The sequence below is a fragment of the Coturnix japonica genome, chromosome 8 (genome assembly GCF_054131305.1).
Source record: "Coturnix japonica strain WE chromosome 8, WE-NBRP24, whole genome shotgun sequence".
Taxonomy (NCBI): domain Eukaryota; kingdom Metazoa; phylum Chordata; class Aves; order Galliformes; family Phasianidae; genus Coturnix; species Coturnix japonica.
Window position 1 is genome coordinate 4,231,927 of NC_140670.1, and position 22,156 is coordinate 4,254,082.

At 40.1% G+C, this 22,156-nt stretch overlaps 2 long non-coding RNA genes across 4 annotated transcripts in view; both read right to left on the reverse strand.

The window, feature by feature from the left end:
* Positions 1-2,181: 2,181 nt before the first annotated feature.
* LOC107315642 (uncharacterized) overlaps positions 2,182-22,156 on the reverse strand; it is a 433,990-nt gene continuing 414,015 nt past the window's right edge. For all 3 annotated transcript variants that reach the window (XR_014948845.1, XR_014948846.1, XR_014948847.1), the window contains 2 exons: positions 2,379-2,422; positions 2,182-2,268 (listed from right to left, as the gene is read on the reverse strand). This is a non-coding gene — a long non-coding RNA (uncharacterized LOC107315642). The remainder of the gene's footprint in view (positions 2,269-2,378; positions 2,423-22,156) is intronic.
* LOC146759921 (uncharacterized) lies at positions 6,641-12,115 on the reverse strand. Its single transcript, XR_014948848.1, has 3 exons — positions 12,059-12,115; positions 8,909-8,961; positions 6,641-8,678 (listed from the first exon to the last, which is right to left on the reverse strand). It is a non-coding gene; the product is annotated as an uncharacterized LOC146759921 (long non-coding RNA).

Below are 22,156 nucleotides of genomic sequence, written 5' to 3' on the forward strand. Positions count from 1 at the left end.
CAATGCCTAAATCAGACAAGTTTTAGTAAGGACCCAGAAGTTAATTTAATGGCAGTGTTTTAGGACAGCTCTCATTATTAAGCGATGAAATGGAACTCAAGATTCTCTACCTAGATCATAAATCAAGAAAACCAATTAAAAAGATGTGCACTGAATGCCTGATCTAACTCAAATTTCGGTGAGCTTCAAATGCTATACTCTGTTAATTGAATAGATGCTGCATGGTTAAGGGAGTTTGTTATGAGCCGCAGATCAATACCTTTATTTTAGCTCTCTTTACAGACATTCCTAATGCAGCTATCACTTTGAGATCTGACAATAAGTATTTTGTTATGCGGGCAGACGGAAAAATCCATTCCAGTTGTCCATTTTCCCAATTAGAGTTATTTCTCTTTTGAGCACTGATTGGTTGTGAGCAAAGAGGCTCCATTCACATCCACACAGGCTGAAATCAAGCCTCTGGCTTCTAATTCAATGTGCACATTGGCACAAAGCACTAAGCCTAAACCTAGGGATGTGAGTCCTACCCTGGGTTGCATTTTAATAGATCAGATTCTAAAAGGAAGCATAGTATCTCCAGCCGTGGAATTTCAAAGCCTGCTGCTTCTACAGGAAAAGCAGCACCACCTGACAAGTTTTCCCTGCAATATTATATTCTGTTGGAATGGGTTAGTCTAATGATACTGTATGAAAATTACCTTTCTCGGGCTTCTTTGTGCTGTGTTAGCTGTCAGTTTTCTTCCCTCCTATTTATAAATAATGCTTCCTATTTAACCTAAACAGCAACTCACACTCCTCTTCAACTTCACAAGCTGTCAATTGCAAATACTAATATAAAGCCCGGTCTCTTAGGAGTTGTAAAATAAGCGTAAGAGAAGAGATAGCTGCAAATAAGCCATAATGCACCTGAACAGCTCTGCAAAACACTCAAGTGAAAATTAACACTTCCATTGCTAAAAGTTTGCTAAAACATCTTGACATTTGCTCCCTTTCTGCAGGTACTGCCTCATCAAGGACCCCCCGACTTCAATCATCCCATTAATAAAGTGTGACGACAAGAGTAACAAGCATTGTGCATTCACTCTCATGCAGAGGCAGCTGTCAGCCTGTTACGACAGCAGCTAGTCCAGGAGCACTGCTCAGTGTGAACAGGAGCTCAGCATGTATCAGATTCCAGCAGGAGACTGCCAGCATCCTGGCTTTTTTATATATCTCTGTGTAATCTCTCTGAATGCAGTCTATACCAGAAGCACAGCTCTGAACACAGCACTCATGTCACCTAACTCCGTGCGTCAGAGTGCAAAGTGCTGCCTTCCACTGTTCCCTGGGAGGATGCTGATGGATACGCACAACATCAGCACAGCAACACACCTGCCATACAATGCCCCTAATGCCTAGACCAAGTGTTTCAAACAACAAAAAAATCAGATTCAGGTGTATCAAAAGCATCTGGCAAATACAATCACAGAATCCTTAGAGTTAGGAAGGAGCTCTAAAGGTCATCTGGTCCGACCCCCCTGCAATGAACAGGAACACCACAGCTCCATCAGGAGCTCAGAGCCTGATCCAGCCTGACCTTGGGGTGCCTCCTGGGATGGGGCATCCACCACTCTCTGGGCAATCTGTACCATTGCCTCACCACCCTCACTATCGATAACTTCTTCCTTATATTCAACCAAAATCCACCCTCTGTAAGTCTGAAAACCCTTGTCTTGCCATCCCGGACCCTGACGGACAAATCTTCCAAATAAAGGAGAAAAAGAGAAAAATAAGAAGCAAGCAAAACATTTTCATTTGTCAGTTTCACACTTCTGGTCTGAAAAACTATTTTCATTTTTTTTTTTTTTTTTTAATTAAAATTTGTTAGATTCCTGAAGATTAATTGAATCAAATGAAATCCCACCATCCCCAATGGTTTTTGGAGATGAGACAGAAGTTAAGCAACCAGGTTCCAATGAATATAAGTATTTGTAACTCAATAACTCAAACTGCAGTTTGATTTTTGATCACAGGCTCTGAAAGAATAATTCAGATCGTAAGCTGAGAACAGAACTCAGACACCAGCAGTAGATATGGCTTAAAGTTAAGTTCAGCAATCAGTTAAAATTAAACGCAAAGTAGATATGGCTTTGTCAGTTAAGATTAAATGCAAAATAATGAAAATCTGAACACAATTACAGGAACAGGTTGAGTATTTATTTCCTTTCTCCATCTCTTGCTACATTTGCCATTAGAAGAGATTGTTTTCATTCCCCGTTTCAGGTTTTGCTGTAGAGGAAAGCAGCAGAATGTTAATAACTGCTCAATGCGCCGAGTCTATACAGGGCTGTATACAATTGCTTTGACCTTTTCAGTATTCTACATCTTGAAGGACTCACCCTTTCAGGAATGCTCCAGCTTCCCCATTTACAATCTCACTCGGCTGTGGAGGAAGAGAGGTAACGTCCAGTTAGAACTAGAAGTGCTGAGGTAAAAATACACTCCGAGACAATCTACTGAAGATGAAATATTCAATCCATTCTTGTGATGAAGATGGAAAAAGGAATGGAAAATATCATAAAACAAATGCACTCTCTTGACAAAGTCAATAAGGGAAAAACATGCCTTGTTAGATTCCTCCACTTGTAATCTCTGAGACCTGGTTTGTATCCCACAATAAAACCACCAGAATTCACAGCCTTCTGGAAAATCTCCTTGTAAATCAGCCCAGACTTACGATAGCTTTCAAGAAAGCTAAGTTATTGCTTACAAAGTTAGCTGGTTATTACTACATTAGAGCAACATGAGCAAGAGCTGTCATGGACTGAGGGTGCTCCTCTCACAGCTGACGCCACTTCCAAAGTAGATCTGCAGGTCAGCATGTGGCGGCAGGTGTTGGAGGACAGGTGAGGTCTGTATTACTGGAGCTGAACAAGGCATCCACATTTGTGCCAGAGTCAGGCAGACACACAATGTCTTTACCCTTTGCATGTTAATAGCACTGAGGTTTAAATAACTTGACCACTGCCACCTCTGAAAACCCCTATGTCTTCTCTTTCTCATAGTCAGCAGAACTATTCAGCTCATCCTGACGAATCACATCCCCAGAATGCTCTTAACATTCCTAAAGGAGCAGTATTTCATTATACATCTTGTATTCTCAATACTTAAGGTGAAGGCTTCAGTGTATAGCTGAGCACTGTGCCTAACTAAGAGCATTTTCGTCACCAACTGACAAACTGTCCAAGAAGTTCACTCCCTCCTACTTGAGATCTCCTGCTCTCCCATGTTAATTGGCCCATTTCTAAAGTCACCTTCCAAAAATACTACCATTCTCAACAACCGCTTCACAGTCCCTTACAGGAATTGTTTCTCTTTCGGTTATCATCGATCATGACTATTTACATCTCAACTGTAGTCAATTTTCTGTTACAAAAGGTTTCAGTAACCTCCCCCGCACTCTTATTTTTCCCTATCCTTCCTGTAGCCCAATGCAATCGCTCATCTGGTTTCATCTGTTGTTATACCCTCCTTTAAACTTTTACCCTCCGTAGCCTAACAAACAAGACTCTCATCCCATTTTCAGAAATCACTTTGGTTTCCTCCTACCCATATACTTGCAACACAAAGAGCAATACACCTTAATGAAAGGTACAGACTACAGCAATTCAGAATGAAAAGGTAAAACAAAATTCAGCCTGCACCACAGGGTCAACTGCTCCTCACCCCTCTTTGAGAGGATTTCACTTGCTGTCCCCTCCCTTCCCACAGCACTGCTCATCTCGCTGTAGTCCTTTCCTTTCAAAATGCCCAGCTGAGCCCCAGCTAATGCATTAGGTTCTATTCAGCTGGGCCTGTGACTTCTCCCTGCTGAGGCAGTCATTTAATTATCTGCTTTTTCTCACTTACTTGCACGGTCTGTGACCATTGCAAAGTCATTAATGCACATAAGCACAGGTAAGTGTCCAAAAATACACTTTTTTCACAGCATACATTTTATTTCTGAAAGCATATCTAGCTCTATTATCAACACACCACCCGTATTATGATGATGCAACTCAGATCGTTCAGCTTTTCAGTCAGTCAATACTAAAATCAATACATATGTGACACTATGGCAGAGAGAGCCAAATGTTATATGAAAATGGACTGAATGTCAGATTTGTTTTGTTCCCGAGGTCAGCGATTTATACAATCTGTAATGAATGCAGCATCAAGATATGAAAGGGAGATATTTTGATATCTCCTAATGTTTCCTGCCATTCCAGCTATGCTTTGTGGCTCTAGCTCATTAAATACAAGAAAGCTGCTTTAAAAATGACTGTTAACACAGAACTAACCCGATTCATGCTTTCCATGTGCCAAAACCCATGAAATAAAAACAAAGCCCCCTCCCAGGCTCAGGTGACAGAGGTGTGACAAGACAAGTGCTGTGTACTGACAGCCATGAGGTGATGATGGCCACATGCCTCCCCTTTGGTTCTGCAGCTGCTCCTGCATGCAGACATTTACCTGCTTCACCATGGAAAGGAAGGGGGTGCCTACTGGGGGAAACATAGCAGGGAAAAGCAGACTGCAAAAGAAATCTTGTCCTGCATTGAGCACAGAAGGCCAGGTCTGGGCAGCAGGGCTGAAAAGAGTGAAGCTGGACCCTACTGCTGAGGTAGACAAGGTGGTGGGAGCTACAGAGAGCAAACAAAGGAGGCTGTTGCATGGGCAGTCTAAAGGAGCTGAATAAGGCTATATTAATTGGCAAATAACTTAATTAGCTGAAGTTCCCCGCACTGAGACTTTTCATCTGCAAGGAACCTCCAGATGAAAAGATTTGGGAAGGGCCTATAGGGACTGACATGTGGGGAGGAAAAGGAACGGCTCAAATCGAGGTGATGAAACAAATATTGGGAGAATTTCTCCATTCCTGGAACCCTCTCTACCCACTTCCTCAATAAGCACAACCAAAACGCTTGTAATACATAACCACCTGTTCTAAAACATTCCCTCAGCTTTCACTTACAATCAAAATTTCAGCTGCTATTGATTCTCTTCATTTCTTCCTACCATTGGGAAACCAAGTCCCGCGGCAGAAGTAGTAATCCTGACTGAAGGAGAGATCTAGTTAGTGTAAACATGGGAGTTTCAAAGGGGATTGATTTAAAAAGGAGAAGAAAAAAAATAAAAAGAAGGCTGTCTAAGTAACTTTTTTTGCCTCCTCACACTGAAATCAATTTATTAATGCAACCAGTCTTGCTGCGCGTTCATCTTTTTCTGTTGCAAAACAAACAAACAAAAAACTAACTAAAAAGAGGACTGGGGTGTTGTGTAGAGGCAGTTTACACTCAGTAGATGGACTTGGACATTGCTTTATAGTGTAGTATACTAAATGAACACTCTTTTTGACATGTCATTTAACAAACAAACAAACTGAAACTAATAGTGACTACACTTCAAACATGAAATGTAGGGCCAGCAAAGCAAAGTGACTATATTGTGGTCCATCAGCCTGTGACATTATGACACCGTGGTGCAATTTTGCCTGATGACATCATGCAAGACGTGGCTTGTTGCACAATTTAGTGATTATTTTGTGTGACCAATGGCCTAAACACAAAGCCACTCGAAGGCTCATTTTAATCACTGCAGGCTAAGTTATCACTTGGGATGATTTGAAGTAGCACAACAAAGACGTGCACGGCCGTAATAAACAAATTACCAAATGCCATTTCGTATTCAGTATTAGCACAAGCTTCTCAACATTTCCCAAACTACCAGTTCCACATCGCCATCTTCCAGGCTTACCTTACATCAGGAAGCTTCACGTATAATAAAATTGATATCTTAAGAATTCAGGTTATGTGATAACAGTTGGGAAAACAGGAAATAGGATGTCTGATATTCTAACTGGAAGCTAGTCATTCAAAATGTATTTGCTTAACTACATAAAATAATAAAACAAACTATTTAGTTGCTTGCTACACAAGCACAGAGCAAGACAGTGCAGTGAAAGGTTCCATTGGTGCCAAGCACACTGTTTGCCCAAGCTATTAGTACTGATGGAAGACACTAGGCACATAAGACTTCAAAAGAAAGAACTCTAAGTCATTATCCAAGCCTTAATATCTATTCTATGTTTTGTTTTAATTCTTTGAATGAAATCCTAGTGATGAAAGGTCAAAGGGATAATTTCCCTTGTCTTCAAAAGTGTCCCAACTGCCCTTCCCCCCTCCCCCCTTCCCCTCCCCCCCATCATTAATCTGGAATGCAATTCACCATCATTATAATTCAGAATAACCTGTGAGGAAATGGGAACAAATCCTGTGAATAGATTTCATAAACCATGACTTACTTTCACCATACTCATTGCAGTAACATTAATATTCTGAGAGGACAGTACAAATAAGGATGAGGAATAAGAGAGAAAAGGACAGGTGAGAAGCTTCACAGTTAATATTTTTCACTGCTTTGCATGTGTTGAGACAGTAAATTGTTAGAAATATTCAGCAAGCAGTTATCCGTGAAGTTTATTTAATTGCATGCGAACAAGAAATGCCAAAAAAAAGAGGTTCTTTCTAATGATGACTTTTTTCTTAAGTGAATAGTGAAGAAAATACATAGAAAATAGCCTGAAATATTCAGACAGAATTTTAAAGACTTCTAGGGCAATACAGAGCAGAGTTACACCCCAAATGGGCAATGACAAGCACTGAGAGTGACCAGACACTTTAAAACGTAAGTTATTATCACCCACACCAAATAGATGTTTCCGACCACCACTGGGATATTATTGTCAACAGAAATCACTTCACATAGCCTGGATGTTGTCTCTATGATGGGGAGTGAAAAACAAAATAATTTAGTGACCAAGTTTGAGCCTGGTACAAACACTGGTGGAACAGTAAGTATCACCAGTGACTGAACCATTGGGTGGAGATGTCCTGGTTGGTTCGGTAAGCTGGGGATAAGCAGACAACCACCAAGTATTAAACCAAGGGAAGATTAAAGAACAAGGATGTCTGGCTTCCAAAATGGAAGATTCCATCTGGGGAAGCGAATACCTTCAAAAACGACTTGGGAAAAAATGTTGAAAGATGGCAGAATTTTTGGTATTTGTATTCAGATGAATGCCAATCCAAAATCTGAAAGGAAATCTGCTCAGATGCATTTACAATATTAGATTAAAAACAAATATTTTGCCTTTACATTCCTCATCTTTTCATGTTTAACCTTGTTCTAATGTCAAGTCAATCTCAAAATACAATCCTCACCCACCTGCCTCATCCTATCACTTCCTTTTCATCTATTCACTACATTTATCCTAGACTCGCAAATAATTTTAGTACTATAAACTTTCTCATTTCAATTGATAAACTCTTCAGATGGAGCATACTGCTGTGTACTATTCACTCGTTTATTTTATTGAAGGGAAGGTAAGCATATGGGGACTGAGATGGGAAAAGAGCTTTGAGAATGGGCTCTTGATTCTAGAAGAGCAGCTGATGTTCTCTCATAAAAATGTCAGGGAAGAGCAGACAACAACATTAATGTAATAGAATTGCTGGAAATGGCTTTCTTTCCTCCACAGCACACATCTGTTTAAGAACACACAGCAACTACTTCACTTGTATTTGAATTCACCGAGAGAAAAATCTGCGGGTGACTTGAGATTCCTCTCTGCTTGTTCCACTCTTTGCTTTCTTCTTCTATTTTTATATATATATTTTAAATGTGTCTGTGCGTTCCTTGTTTCCTGTACAAACAGAATAATTCTTTTGTTCTCATTCCCTGTTGCTACCATACTCTACTGATTGAATTATTTGATCGTTACACTTTGTTCCCCTTCTATTCCTAGCATTGGGCTCTTTCCATAGGATCATCAGTGCTGCTCCTCCTTTCTTGTTTATTCTTGTTCTTATTCTTATGTCTTCCTCCTTTCTAAGTTTATCTCCTCCTGAAACCTCTTCATTCATCATTTCATCTTCCCTGCTCATCACCCGGTCCTTTTCAAGCGCTCCAACTCTTTGTAGGAAGGACTGAACCAAGCACCCTGGCCCCACAAGGTTCTTTCTATTTGCCTGTTCTTCTGGTTTGCATGCCCTTTGGTTGCTTCCAGCAGTACTCCATCATCGCCTTTCCCACATGCTCCCCAGGAGTGAAAGTGTAAAACTTACAAGATACTCTTTGAATTCTGAATGCCTTTGTATTCAGGCAACAGTTCTGAAATACTCAACATTTGTTTCAGAGATGCTGAGCACCCTTTTGTTCCTCTAAATAAGGAAGCAGCCCATTTCTTGCTCATGGAATGGAATGAATGTAAAGGGAAGAAGTGAAGCAGAATTTCTAGCATATTAATTGCAGCTGCAGTAATATGTCCTTTTTTTTCCCCCCCCTATACTGTTATGAAGTGATATTTGTTCCTGGCTAGAGAAATACATTATCTAGACAAAAAGACAAGGCATTCTCAGCATCAGTCTGAATGTCCTTCTTACAGGTTGTCAGGAAAACAGGAGTGAAGGACACAATCCTTGTGCAGACAAGACGGTCAGTTCTTTCTTCACTGCCATTTCACCTCAGTCAGCAGACAAAATGTATTCTCACAGCAGACTCCTTCAGTTTCTTTCATAACTTCCCTTGAGTACCACTGCCAGTAGGATAGATGTTGCCAAGGACATAATAGAAGCAAGGTGAAGTTCTGAACAACAAATCTGCCATGGAGGATTCAATATAGAAGATGCCATTCAGACTGAGGTAAATCATATTACAACTCAAAACAATTTAAGGAGGCTACATTCCAGCCTCTGCTGTGGTAGTAACATAGAGATGGCTTTGACAGAATGCAATTACAGAGCAATGGGAAAAAAGAAACTGAGTTTTGAAATCTAGAACAGGTATAGCAATTCAGAAGAAGCAAGTGGAATAGGAAAACCCTTTCTACCTCCGTTCCAGCTCTGATGCAGGAAAGAGTTCGTCTGTATTTAGTTGTCACACCTGTGGCAAACAAAACACTGTCATCACAAACCACATGCATCGCATTCTGTATCAAAAGAAATAGATTTTAAAATTATTTCTGCTTGGTGATTGTTGCCTGCTGTGTTTTAGCATCCAGAGGATCTCTCTGAGATGGCATCCAGCTGTATTAGACATGGACTAATGAATAGTTTCTAACCCATAGCACTTAGAAGGCTGAAAAAAACACAGAGACAATGTGATCTACATGGTGGTTTTGTTGTTTTCAGAGCAGAAACCACAGGACAGACAAAACCTGTTAATTATGACTCCACATTTCCCAACGGTGTATTTGCACAAAGTTGAAGAAAAACAAATCTGCTCTCCGTGATGGTGGTAGAACTTTGCAAATAAGGCTTCCAAACTCTCGGCTCACAAGGGTTCTGTTTTCAAGCACTTGGCCATGTTCACAGATGAACGCCGCAAGTTCGGGTGTAGTATTAACCCCCTCCTACATAGAGACAAGCAAACAAATAAACCCTGGCATAAAAGCAGCCAACCTCCCAGAAAATACACCAAGCCATTAAACTGGAAAAATCAACTAAGTACCACCTGAACTTCCTATGGGAAACAGCCACTCAGCTTAATAGGCTTTAGTAATGATTTCTTTAGGAATTTAGAATGACTCTTTCAATTTTTAATTACAAGAAATACAGAGATGTTGGAACTGCAGGTAATAAGAATTCACAGCTAGAAAATATCAATTTTTCAATTCATTTAGAAGTTTGTCCCAAATCTCTTCAAGCTACATGTGACCTTCCAAATGCTGATATACAGCTCCAGGACAGCAACGTGCTATTGTCATTTTAAACCTCTGCTGATAGCATAAGCTGTCCAGTGAAAGACAGTCAATACCAAATCTACAAGGAAAGTTTTCGGGCTTTTTCTGCACATCATAAATATATCTGAAATGTTTCCCTCAATGTACATCTTATTGATCCTTTCACTAAAAAAACTCTGATATGAAACATCATATGACAGCAAATTAGGCACGTTTGCTATTAATAAGGGCCATCAGAAACTCTTCAGGTGATGGAGAATCTGTGGCACCGTAGAGTTGTAGGATTTGGGCTGCTGTTGGCACATCATCTGACTCTTTCTGCTCAGAATCAGCTGCCTTGCATCATTTTCCTGTCCAGAGTTCTGAAAGGTCAGTAGCATCCTCAGACCATCTACCTCTAGATAAATCATTGCAATATTGAATTTTCCTCTCCACTGAAATACTGCACTTGTTTCAAGACTTCCACTTCTAGAGAGAAAGACATGCTGTTGCGGTACTTTTTTCAGCTGAATTACAGAATCAGCTACCATTAAGTTTTTCCTGCATTTTCAGTTCCTTAACACAGCCTGTGACTCGTTGTTTTCAGGCTTGCAAAGCAAGTTCCTTCACTTTAACTGTATGGCATAGGTCAGCCTTGCAGTTTCTCTTCTGTTTTGCCAGCATCCTGATGTAAAAGAACTGAACCCCCTGAGTAATCTAACTTCTCAGTTACACAGACGTAATATCACCTAGATGTAACTACATGAACCAGAACTGGCTGCACAACACTAAATGGATGTCCACCAGTTTTGTTCATCTGCATATTTACCAGCAATACCTTCATTCCTTATTCACAAAACATGAATACAAATAGTATGCGGCATGAAGAACAAATCTCTTAATGGGATGCCATGCATCATTCAGTTGCATACTTCATAACAGCCTAAATTTGTTGTGTCAGCGCAATTACTTTTATCATCTAAGCTTGTAATTGTATGAAAAATTATGCCAAGCTTATGAGAGAGTATTTTTTTTTTCCACAGAACTTTTGAGTGGCATTAATTATGCTCTCCTGCTGTTTCAAAGGAGAATTTCAATATTAAAATGTTGGTACTTTCCATTTTGGATGAATGTTTCATCCAGCAGTGATCTGAAGCCCTACTATGCCAGCAAAGCCCTGGAAGCAAAAACAACGTTCGTTCTGTATAAATGGCAATATCCACTGAGATTTAACAGTAGGGACCAAGTGCTTACAATGACACATTATCTACACACGTTCTGCAGACTCACTCCTGCAGGTTTCCCGAACCAACACACAAAAATCTTTTAAAATATACCTAAGAAAAGATGCTGCTATATTTCCTGCCCGAGAACTCTTCTGCAGGCAAAATGTAAGGCATTTGCCATTACTGTTATTCAAAGGAGTGAACTGTACTGGTTAGAGATCTGTGACAGATATTGCTGCAGTAACATCCCTACAGCTCAGCGTTTCCTCACTAGCACAAGTCCATTCACTTTTCAATATAGCTATTGCAGACACTTGGAAATGCTGCAAGGAAGCCATTGGGCTTTCATCTGACATTGGCCTAGGGCAGAGTTCTGATATCTTTTCCCCTAAAAGAAACCATCAGACCATTGGGAAGTACTTACCAAATTGCCTTAACTACTACAGGCAATCAGAAGAAGCTTTTAAAAATGGCTCCAATTCTCAAAATGAATTGATATAATGTATTGTTTTAACTGGAACACCTGACAATAAATGATTGGAAAGTTCTCTTCTGTGAAACAAGCCCAAGGCAGTGGAGGAAGGATGAAGAAAGAGTGGAGAAAGAACAAGGTCCTGGAATTGATAAATAAACCCCTATTAAAGGGAAAAAAGAAGGAAAAGAAGAAGTGGTAAAAAGTAAACATTCTTTTTGAATGCATGATTAATCCATTGCGGCATCTACTGAAACAAGTGAGGCGCAAGCTGAAAAACACAAACTTTGGACTAGCATGCAGAGTACTGCACATAGTCTTACATTCAGAAACAGGGAATCTCTCCTAAGGGGAAGGAAGTGCGCCTTTCTAAAGGAAGATACTTTCCATTTATTTCTGATGCTGTTGTCTACCTAACTTCTGAAAACTTTTCATCTCCCACCTGTGGTTTCTTAAAGCTGGATACTTGAAAGTTGCACACAACCAGCAGCCTCTTCCTCCAGACACACTCCTTTCTGCTCACATTCCTGATATTCTTTCCACTATCATCACCATTTTCTTCTAGTCATCAGACAAAATAAATAAAGGTTTCCAAAAGGTTATATATAGGAAAAAACTCACCAATATGAATGCCTTCAGCCTGGCTGGAAAATGCTGAGTCTTGCTATCCAATCTCCACAGAGGAGCAATCTCAAATTGATGCTGCCTTTGTGGTGTCAGCCCTTAAATGAAGTCTAGGAGAGGTGGAATCAAACTCCACCCCTTCCGGGAGCACAGCTGAATTACCCTCACCTGTGCTCCCACAGCTGAGCCAACACTTGCCTCAGATGGTTAATCAGAGGTTCAGGCTTTGATTACCAGCTTCCCATACAGTACCCTTATCAAAAGACAGTGGTCAGTGGCTACTTGATTTTAGTTAATCATCATCTAATAAGGCTGAACTGTAATACAAAGGAGCAGAGCTTATTAATGAATCTCACTATTACTTGGTGCATCCCAGTATTTTTCAGCCTATCCATACAAACTAGAGGGAGAAAGGTAGCCTTACCCAACATTCATGCATGGAACTGGCAGTTCGCAAAGAGATTTCACTCTCCTGTCTCTTAAGTTACTGCACTAAAATGCAGATGCTAAACACTTCTCTGTAGTAGAGACTGGAATGTCTATTAGAGCCTTTGTTTTAGTCTGTTTCCTGTATATATATATATAATGCTATATACAAATGGCTAAGTACATCCAAGTTATTTAAAATAACCTGCCTACAGCATTGGAGTATTTGGGATACATCAGATTCAGAAGACCAAAATTAATAAAAATATGCAGAATAGAATTCTTCCAAACAATTCTGAGAAACATTAGGTGGATGAGTCAGTTGCAGGATAACACCAGCAGAGCAGCCAAACTTACATTCAGTTACCAGTGATTCATGTCATAATGAAAACTACATTAGCACAGCTTTAATAACCAGAAAGACCAACAGATTTAAAGGAATGGGATTGGGATTCAAAGTCTTGATGAGCGCTCTGAAGGGTAGATTGAAAAAGGACTGAGAACTGCTTTACCTGAGAAAGACCAATCATCTGATAAAACAGACACCAACTGGTAAAGCAACTGGTAAAGAAACAGGCTTTCAGAAATGAACCTGTCACTAGCCTTAATGAAGTGAAAAAGGAGTCAAAAGCATCACTCTTAAGGGAAAATATGTTCTAATAACTACAACTTACACTACATGTTAGCTAATCCTTCCACTGTATTTAGGAGTGATGAATCCTGAGTAAGCATGCTGTGTCTGGCTTTACATCCTGCACATGCACAATTGAGCAGAGTCAAAATAAACCAAAGAGAAAGGCCAAAAACTCAGGACTTATGTGGAAGGTTTGAAAGTAATGGAGTTGCTTATGCTAAAGAAGAAAAGGCACATCCAAGAATGCTAGCCGCATACAAATCAAGATGATAAGAGGAAACAGCAAACATGAATAACATCTTTCCCACAACCAGAAGCACAGGACCTGAACTGGCTGACATCAAAGAGAGGAAGAAAATCTCTTGTTAAATAGTGGAGTGGTATCTTTAACCGCATTGACAGCAAAGCACCAGACTAGTAATGGTGGGGAGACTAGAATTTCCACCATTGTCTTGTGAGTCAGGAGGTCTCACATGAAGGTGACTTTAAAAAAAACCCATAACCTCTTATTTTGAAAGTGCTATTCTATGACTGCGTTAACTTGTACATCAAAAGGAGAGGCGACAATAAATCAGTCAAATATCTGTGCTTCTACAGCAACGCAAGAGCGCTTCATTCTCATAGTTTCCTCTTAATATTTTCTGCCTTTACAGAGCAGCTTCCCAAAGCTCAGTCAATAAATTGCACTCCAAATTAGTGTATGTATTTTTAGAACAGAGGCCTCCATAGTTCTAGATTCTGGAGAAGTGGTAACAGAGAAATACTTCAAAAAATTTAATGACAAAGAAGCATTCTCTTGTTTATACGCTATATCATGAGAAAGACAGCTACATATGGCATCCAAAAGAACTGAATTAATTAAGTTTCTTGTTTTGACATATTACTAGTGTGAAAAGAAGGAACCAGGATCTTTACAGGAAATAATTTGAAGTCAAGAGCTACCCACCACTAAGAACTCAATCCTGCTGCCATTCCCAGCACCTCCTTTGAAGCTTTCATTCACCTCTGAAATTCCTACATCAAAGCAAAGTTTTTATCTTAATAGACCTTCCTCAATTATTCTGAAACTTAGTAAATAGAATCACTGTTCTCCTTCCATCAGCTCAATGCAGAGACTGGCAAAACTGTGGCACAGCGGGAGTTTAAGAGTTGCTGAAACAAAATTACTATTATAATGATGATTACTTCATTCCTATGTCTTTTAACAAAATGAATGTTCAGAAAGGCCGATGATACTTGAAATTTCTTGCTTTACTGTTATCTGAGTTACCAAAATGATTTCTGAGTGTGCGGTCATTTTTCATTACTGCTCATATACAAAACATACGTCTGAAGTTAAATTTGCAGGAGAAAAAAAAATGCCAGTTGGGAATTCCAATGCACCAAAACATCTTGGCTGACAGCTATGAGGAGGCAAAGACATGTGGAATTTGAGAATCAAGTGCTTCTTGCAGCTCTCATCTTCAAAATGAAAACAATCTTAGAGTTAAGTACTGAGAACTGGGAGTAAGTTTCAAGCAGAAGCGTTGAATATCCCATCACACAGACAGGGGATAACCAACATCTCATTTACTAGGGCCACAGTCAACCTCTGAGGGAGGGATTCAACATGCTTTGGCTGCCCAGGTTCACTCCTCCTCACCTGTCCACAGTGCCTCCTTCCACCCCGCCTCACACTCTGCTCCTCAGTGCTTTCCTATTGGAGCGCTGATGTTGAGCTGCATTCTCAAGGGAAGTCTTACATGGAGACACAGCACATGTCAACATGGCTCAGAACCTCCACCCCCACAAGTGAACTGCTGATTAATTAGCTGAGACAGACATCAGCCTTAGTGCTGTAATGAGCAGACACGTATTTGACCCACAGCCCTTCCCATAGCACTTCATATACCTACAGGCCAGGGGCTTACTGTGATTTCACGCAGCAAACGTCAATAAAAATAATCGTCTACCAAGAGCTGTCACATAACAATCCTCAATGTAATGCACTCATTTCTGACCCCAGACAGAAACAAGCTTTGAATAGTTCAATCTCCACAAATTTTTAAGAACAAATACAAATTAGAAATACATACATATCTGTTAAGAGTCGTGACAAATACAAAAGGTTATTGAGCACTGACAACAAAAAACGTCAATGCTGATCTGAATAAAAACAAAAATGAACACTGAAGTTGGAAAAAGAATACTTAAATACAACGGCAGAGGCGATGGAGCATATGTTGAGAGTATTTCAAATGAACATAAACTACACATGACACAGATAAGGGCAGTTGTCAGAATAGCACATCCCTGTATACAACATGCCCATAGTCAAGATACCTTTGCTTTTTTATTTTCCATCAAACTAAAGAGACAAAAGAGAATTAATATGCTGTTGTGAAAGACAGAAGCTGCACTTCAAAAAACAGCCCTCTTCTCAATGCCTGCAACATCTGACTTCCTGGAGTGTTCCATTTGCCTTCAAGTGAGAATCCATCTGAAGAATTAAGAGCCCTCAGTATTATCTTTTCATCTTTTTACCCTGCTGCCTGGGTTTAGGCTTCAGCAGTAAACTCACACACTTGAACTAAAATACAGTTTCTGCTCCTTCTGTGTTGCAGGCTTTACTCTTATCAGCATTCAGGTGTCTGCTTATTTCTCATGCTCAACAGCCCCCTGGGTTTCTGTGATTCAGAATCTAAATGCTTTCTGTTGTGGTTTGTGTTTTCTAATACTACGATTAAGCAATTCAACAACAACAACAAAAACAAAAACAAAAACAAAAACAAAAACAAAAACAAAAAAAACCACAAAAAAAACCCAACAACTGAGAGCAGAATTAACACCAAAAACAAAGCAAGAAATGGGAATAGCTACAACTATCCAGCCTGAAATACTCAATGGGTGCTCCCAGAGCTTAGGACATTAAGCCATAATCTCATGGGAACATTTAGAGTGGTTGAGCACAAAGATCACTGGCCCACTCTCTGATCCTATGGGCACTTTCTCTCACTGCCATGCCCTCCTTTTGGTGTTTTTGTCTCTTACATCTATGATGTCTACTACATCTACTGATGTCCCCTTCCCTTCCCTTCCCTTCCCTTCCCTTCCCTTCCCTTCCCTTCCCTTCCCTTCCCTTCCCTTCCCTTCCCTTCCCTTCCCTTCCCTTCCCTTCCCTTCCCTTCCCTTCCCTTCCCTTCTTCTTTCCCTTCTTCTTTCCCTTCTTCTTTCCCTTCTTCTTTCCCTCCTTCCTCCCTCCCTCCCTGTTGCTGCAAGACCTCATAAAGCACTGGGACTGGGATGGGAAGAAGCAGCAGCAGAAGTATCAAAACGATGAGTGGAAGAAAAGCACTTGGATACAGTGAGAGCACCAGAAGCAAGCTTAGCAATAGGCTCCCAGGGCTCACCTCTATTACACTGCTTGAAGATCGTCAGTCCTGCAGAAGGGAGCACAGCAGCAGCTACTCAGCTAGAGCAAGCCCTATATTTTCACTGCCTATTTAGAAGATTATTTATTGCTCTGGCCTAAAAGTACCATTACACTATCTAATCCCTTACTGCAGAAACATCCGCAGGTACTCAAGACAAGGCTGGGCTGTATGAAGGTCAACTTAATAGAATAGTATGTAATGTTTTCCAGGCTTTGGCTGTTACATTTACAGTGCCGATTGGCTATTAATCTTAAAAGCAATTCATCTTTCTCATGCTTATTGATTAAAACACGTAGAGCACCAGATGGTGACATCCTTATTGACCTTGAAAACTTTGTTGTGGTCATCAAACAGGCAGAATGTGCCTCACATTTGTCTCCTGTTGTTTTGTCAGAAAGCTTCATTTGACTCCTACATTTCCTTTCCAATTTTTGATTTTCCATGATAACATGAAAGAAGAATTAGAGTGGCTGGTGCAGCACAACCAGAGCAGTGCATGCAGTTAGAATCCCCCTGCTGCATTTCCAGGTGAGCACTCCTGTGAACTTACACTGCCTTGAAATAAATGGAATTGCCTGCTGTGTCAGAGATCTTTATCTCTAAGGAGCGTTGCTTTTATTGGAAGAGCTGAGTGAGAAGTGCACTCTTATGAATCTGAAAGTAGAGATTAGACTTGTTGCCTTTAGATTAAACCTTTCCTAATTAACCTTACAATTAACCTCACATCACTCCTTTGAACAAGACCATAAATACAAATGATACTACATACCCTTTTACCAAAGAATAGCTTTTGCAAGATAGAATTATGATATATGATCATAATCGGTAGAGAATTACATACAAACTCTGCCATTAGTCACCAGGATGAACTGACAGAGCACAGCTGCTACGGTGAGCACAAAAAGCAAAGCATACAAAAAGCTGACAGTTTCTGGGGGGGGGGGAATAAGTGAACTCTGACACAGAGGAGCACTTGAAAATACAGTTTCTAATAGCCAGCTTCAAAGAAATCTGGAGTTGAAAACTATGCCATTGAGAAATTAAGGAATCAAAATGAAAACTAACCAACCACGCATTGGTAAGACAGGAATCAATAGACCTGCACCAGACTGTGTTTTCAACAATATCCTCCTCTCACTGATGTGGGTAGTTCCACTCTAGTTCCCGTCTTCTGTGTGGTTCCTATTATAATGCAATAACATCTCCTGTTGGCTCCTTCCTCATCCATAACGATACCTATTATTTTTTGCCTTCCCAAACAGTGTTTTCCTGTGTTAACAAAGTTCTTCCAGACTGAATATTCTCCTGAACTTTTAAGCTGTGAAATATGAAGGAGTTTAAAAACTGGAGAAAGCTCTGTGTTGAAACATCTGTTTAGAAACTACGACTTTACCAGTACTGATTTTTGAGTGTTTATCAGTGCCTTTTTACTGGAAAAATCTCAGTTATATTACGTTGTTTAGTGATTTAGAAATCTTTCTTCTGTTTTCACTGGGCAACTGGAGTGGCTGGAGAAGCAAGACAAACCAGGGTAGGTTAACCAGGCACAGGGGCAGGGCTTCATTCAGTCTCCAGGGTTGGAGACTCCACAACTTCTACGGGCAGCCTGTACTCATGCTTGTCCAACCCTATGCAAGTTCAGTTGCCTTTGAGTACTAAAGATGAGAACGTAAAACAAAAAAGAAAGGAATAAGAAAACATCTATTTCACTATAACTCTGATCTTTTTGTTTTATTTTCAGCGGCAGAAAACTTCTTCAACACCCAATAGTCTCAAGTTCTCTGATAAGTTTGTCTCTCTAGACTGAGTGCTGAACAACAGGGCTACATTTTACAGCAACACAGCACTATTAAAACTGTCGTAACAGCTTGAAATTCAGACTTTTCAGAGAACACATACAGTTCATCTGACAGAAAACAACTGTCACGGGAGAGCTACGTACTTGAGAAATGAAAGAATTGTGTCTGTAGTTATAAGCTTCCTTAGTCCCGTGCTGAGCAAAGTTGCTGAACGCAGGTAGGGAAAAGCTGTTCCTCTCCTGTAGCATGTATTGTGCAACTAGCCAGCAGGGATGCTCCTCACCTTATCTTCTGCCTCCATCTTTCAGCTCCCACTTAAAATAGAATGCCTCAATAAAAACACCATGAATGATAGAAAACACCATGAGGGCAAACACAGACATCTCTGCCCCTGTAAGCAGTCTCGGAATTCAAAGAATCCTGAAGGACTGGCCCTAAATCCCGGTTTTTTGCTTCTCAGATTATCCCGAAGTTAGATCTTCAAATTTTGAAGGCCATGATATACTTCCACAGGTAGACAAAAACTTGTATCCAAGCTGTAACTGACTATGCACAATACCACCTCCTACCAACACTTGATCTAAGACATTATCTGAGACCTGGGAGTTCTCTCACAAAGCTCTTTTCTGTGCTGAGTTCTTCCAGTCTTGCTCCTCTATAATAACTCTCTCACTTCTGATGACACATCCAATTTGAAAGGTATGTGAACGTTAATTCACTTCTATTATACTCTTCTCTAACTTTCACATTCTCACAAAGAATGTTATACTTCTTAACAATCATTACTATGTCAAATTAGAGTATTTTTGCATTTCTTTGTAATTTCTCTCTAATTTTAGTCTACTATTTAGGCAGAAAGCTTCATCTCATTGTAATACAGATGAATGTAGTACTTATGCTTAACTGATAAATGCTGATCGTAGATAGATACTATCCAAACTTTGTAAGCCAAGATCCCACTGCAAATGCAAAACAAGGAATGCAAATTTGCACTGGATTAAGGATTTCACAATTGTAACAGCTTTCAAACATTGAGTGCATCATTTTTATGGCTACTCTCATTCTGTACTAAGCTTTATGTTTTGCTTAATGTTTTTACAGAGTAAGATTACTAAGCCAGTACTGTCACAAATAGAAGCCCTACGTTCCAGAACTGGAGTTCAAAGTCACTTTAAAAAGAAAACCAACACAAAACCACCACTGCAGTATGTATTATAAACATGTATGGCATAGCCAATGTGATACTTGGGAGAGAAAGCAAATGTATCGGCTTCATTTTAATAAAATCTAGCCATGTTTTCTACTCAAACAAAAGGAAAAAGAGAAAGGTGGTCACCATCACTTACGAAGACACCCATCCCAATGAAACAAGTGATGCGGTGGTATCCAAAGGTTAAATACATAAGAAACTGAGAATATAAAGGAAATGCTCCGTGTTCTTAAGCATCTTTTGCAGGATCTATTAACTTGTTCAATTTAGGATCTCAATGAAAACATCCTCATTAAATGAAATTTGAGTTGATTTACAGTTCACACGATGTTTACAACGTCTACATGATGCATACAGCACGTATGTAGGAGTCACCAGAGCAGAGAGAAGTTGGAAAGCTTCTCAGATGTGGGGTGGCTTATGATTCAAAGCTCACTTCACAGAGTACCAAATCGTCCTCAATTTCCTTGCAAAATCTAAGTGTGAAATAAGCTTTGTTCCATGCTGCAATCTTATGGCCTGGAAAGAGATTTCTACCCCTAAGACGGTTCTATTTGCACATATATTTTCTTCTTTGCTGTACATGTGATGTAGTGACTGTTCTTATGGGATAAAAATGCTAAGCCCAGTTAAGCCAGGGGTGAACAACTGCCAAATATGGCGAGCAATTTTTACTTCAAATATAGGAAGCGCCTCTTTGAAATCACTTGGATGAGAGATCAGTCTCCATGCTTAACAGCAAATAGCACACGTGTTGCTTTTCTGGAGTTCATGTTGCTTTGGATCTCTCCAAATCATTTCTCACATCTTTTCCTAACACACGTCAGGGTGTGCTGGATGGATCAGCTGAACAAAGCACTGCACTGATGTGGGCGTACAATTGCTGAACAGAGGAAATTCTCCTCTGACTGCACTCATTCCAGTAGATAAAATCCATCACTCTCACCTCAGGAATGGTTATCACCTTTATCTCTGCCCTTTCCTTTGTGAGCATTTCAGCGTGCTCTGAAATGTATCTGTCTACTGACACTTCCTTCTGCTCTTAAGCTGAACCATGGGACAGCAGGCTGCGTAGAGCACCTGACCTGTCAGTGACTAACACAGAAATGCTTATCGTACTAGCATAGAAAGAACTCCTGAATTCTGCTCTGAAGAGTTTCCTTCTGACCCCTGGACATCCAAATGTGTTTGTTTAACTCTCAAAGAAGCAACAGACCACTTGGGGGAAAACCACACACCACACACACTCAGAACAAGCTGTTTCTTATGGAGATAATTTAACATCACCAGTATTTTCCTTCTGCTAATTCAGCATCTTCTGCTCGCTCGCTACATCTTCCTTCTGTGACTTTTAGCATAGCCTTAGATAGTACCAAATGCTAGTAGTATGAAGTACTACTAAAAGCAGTATTGAAGACTCATGAACAATTCAAGGCTGACATCAAGAGGTTTTTTTTCCCAATAAACTCGGGATCTGATTTTCAGAAGTTTAGGGCAAAACAGATGTTGTCCTTAGGGACATGGTTTAGTGGTAACTGGAAGGTTGGACTAGATGACCTTATAGGTCTTTTCCAACCTTGGTCACTCTGTGATTCCACATCTCCGTATCAATCTTGCTCTGTAAATCTTCCTCTTGAATGACAAAAGGCAGAGAATCTAAAACCCAACAGAACTTACCTACAGGCCAAGTCCCAACTACCCAATGAAGGAGAGCCAATGGAAAGATAGAAAACAACAAACAGGAGATACTGACTGGTACTGGGAGACTTTCAAGGCCCCTAATGGGTAGGAGAGATGAAGCCTTCCAACTCTTGACACTTACTCCTTCAAAGATCCATTGGTTAGAAAATTGCAGAGGAGACACCTGAAGTGAAAAGCACTTGGCAGTTGTTAGGAAGGTATTTCAGCTATTATAGACTTATTGAGTGATGCCTACTGTTGGAGGTAAGTTACAGGGCTAAATAGCTTGTTAGTCTGAATTACACGCTGGTCTTTATGTTCCTGTATTTATGACAATGGCTTTAAGAGCTGAATACAAAAGTACTGTATCCATGACGTGGATGTAAGCCATTGAAACACAAATGCAAAGACACTTCTAATGTACTTTACAGCGTTTCAGACTGTAATGGAAAACCTGGGTTATGCAGCTAATTTTTTAGCCTTACTGAATATAGGATGGCCTTTTAGTAGCAATCACAAATTATTATCAAAGGGCAACACAAATGGCATTCAGATTTCAATGAATGAGCTCATTATGACACTTAGAACACTTAATGCTTATCATGAGTTTTGCTGATCGCTGCCTATTGGCAGATAATCAATATTATTGAGTACTTCAGACAAGCACGTTTGGTTTCTTCCAATTCTACCTATCTTTGCAGTGTTAGCAATCACCTCCTGGGATAAGGCTTCTCAGACAACATAACTACCTCTGTACAAATGCCCATGAACTCTGATGGCATCTCTTGCAAATACTTCCCCCATCCCATTGCTATGGGGAAAAAATACATGGCTGTATTTTTCCTGTGAATGGAAAACCAGTTTGATTTTATCAGCCGTCCATTTGCTACTCAAAGATATTTGCCCACATCCCGAGCGAAGCCCAGCAGTTAC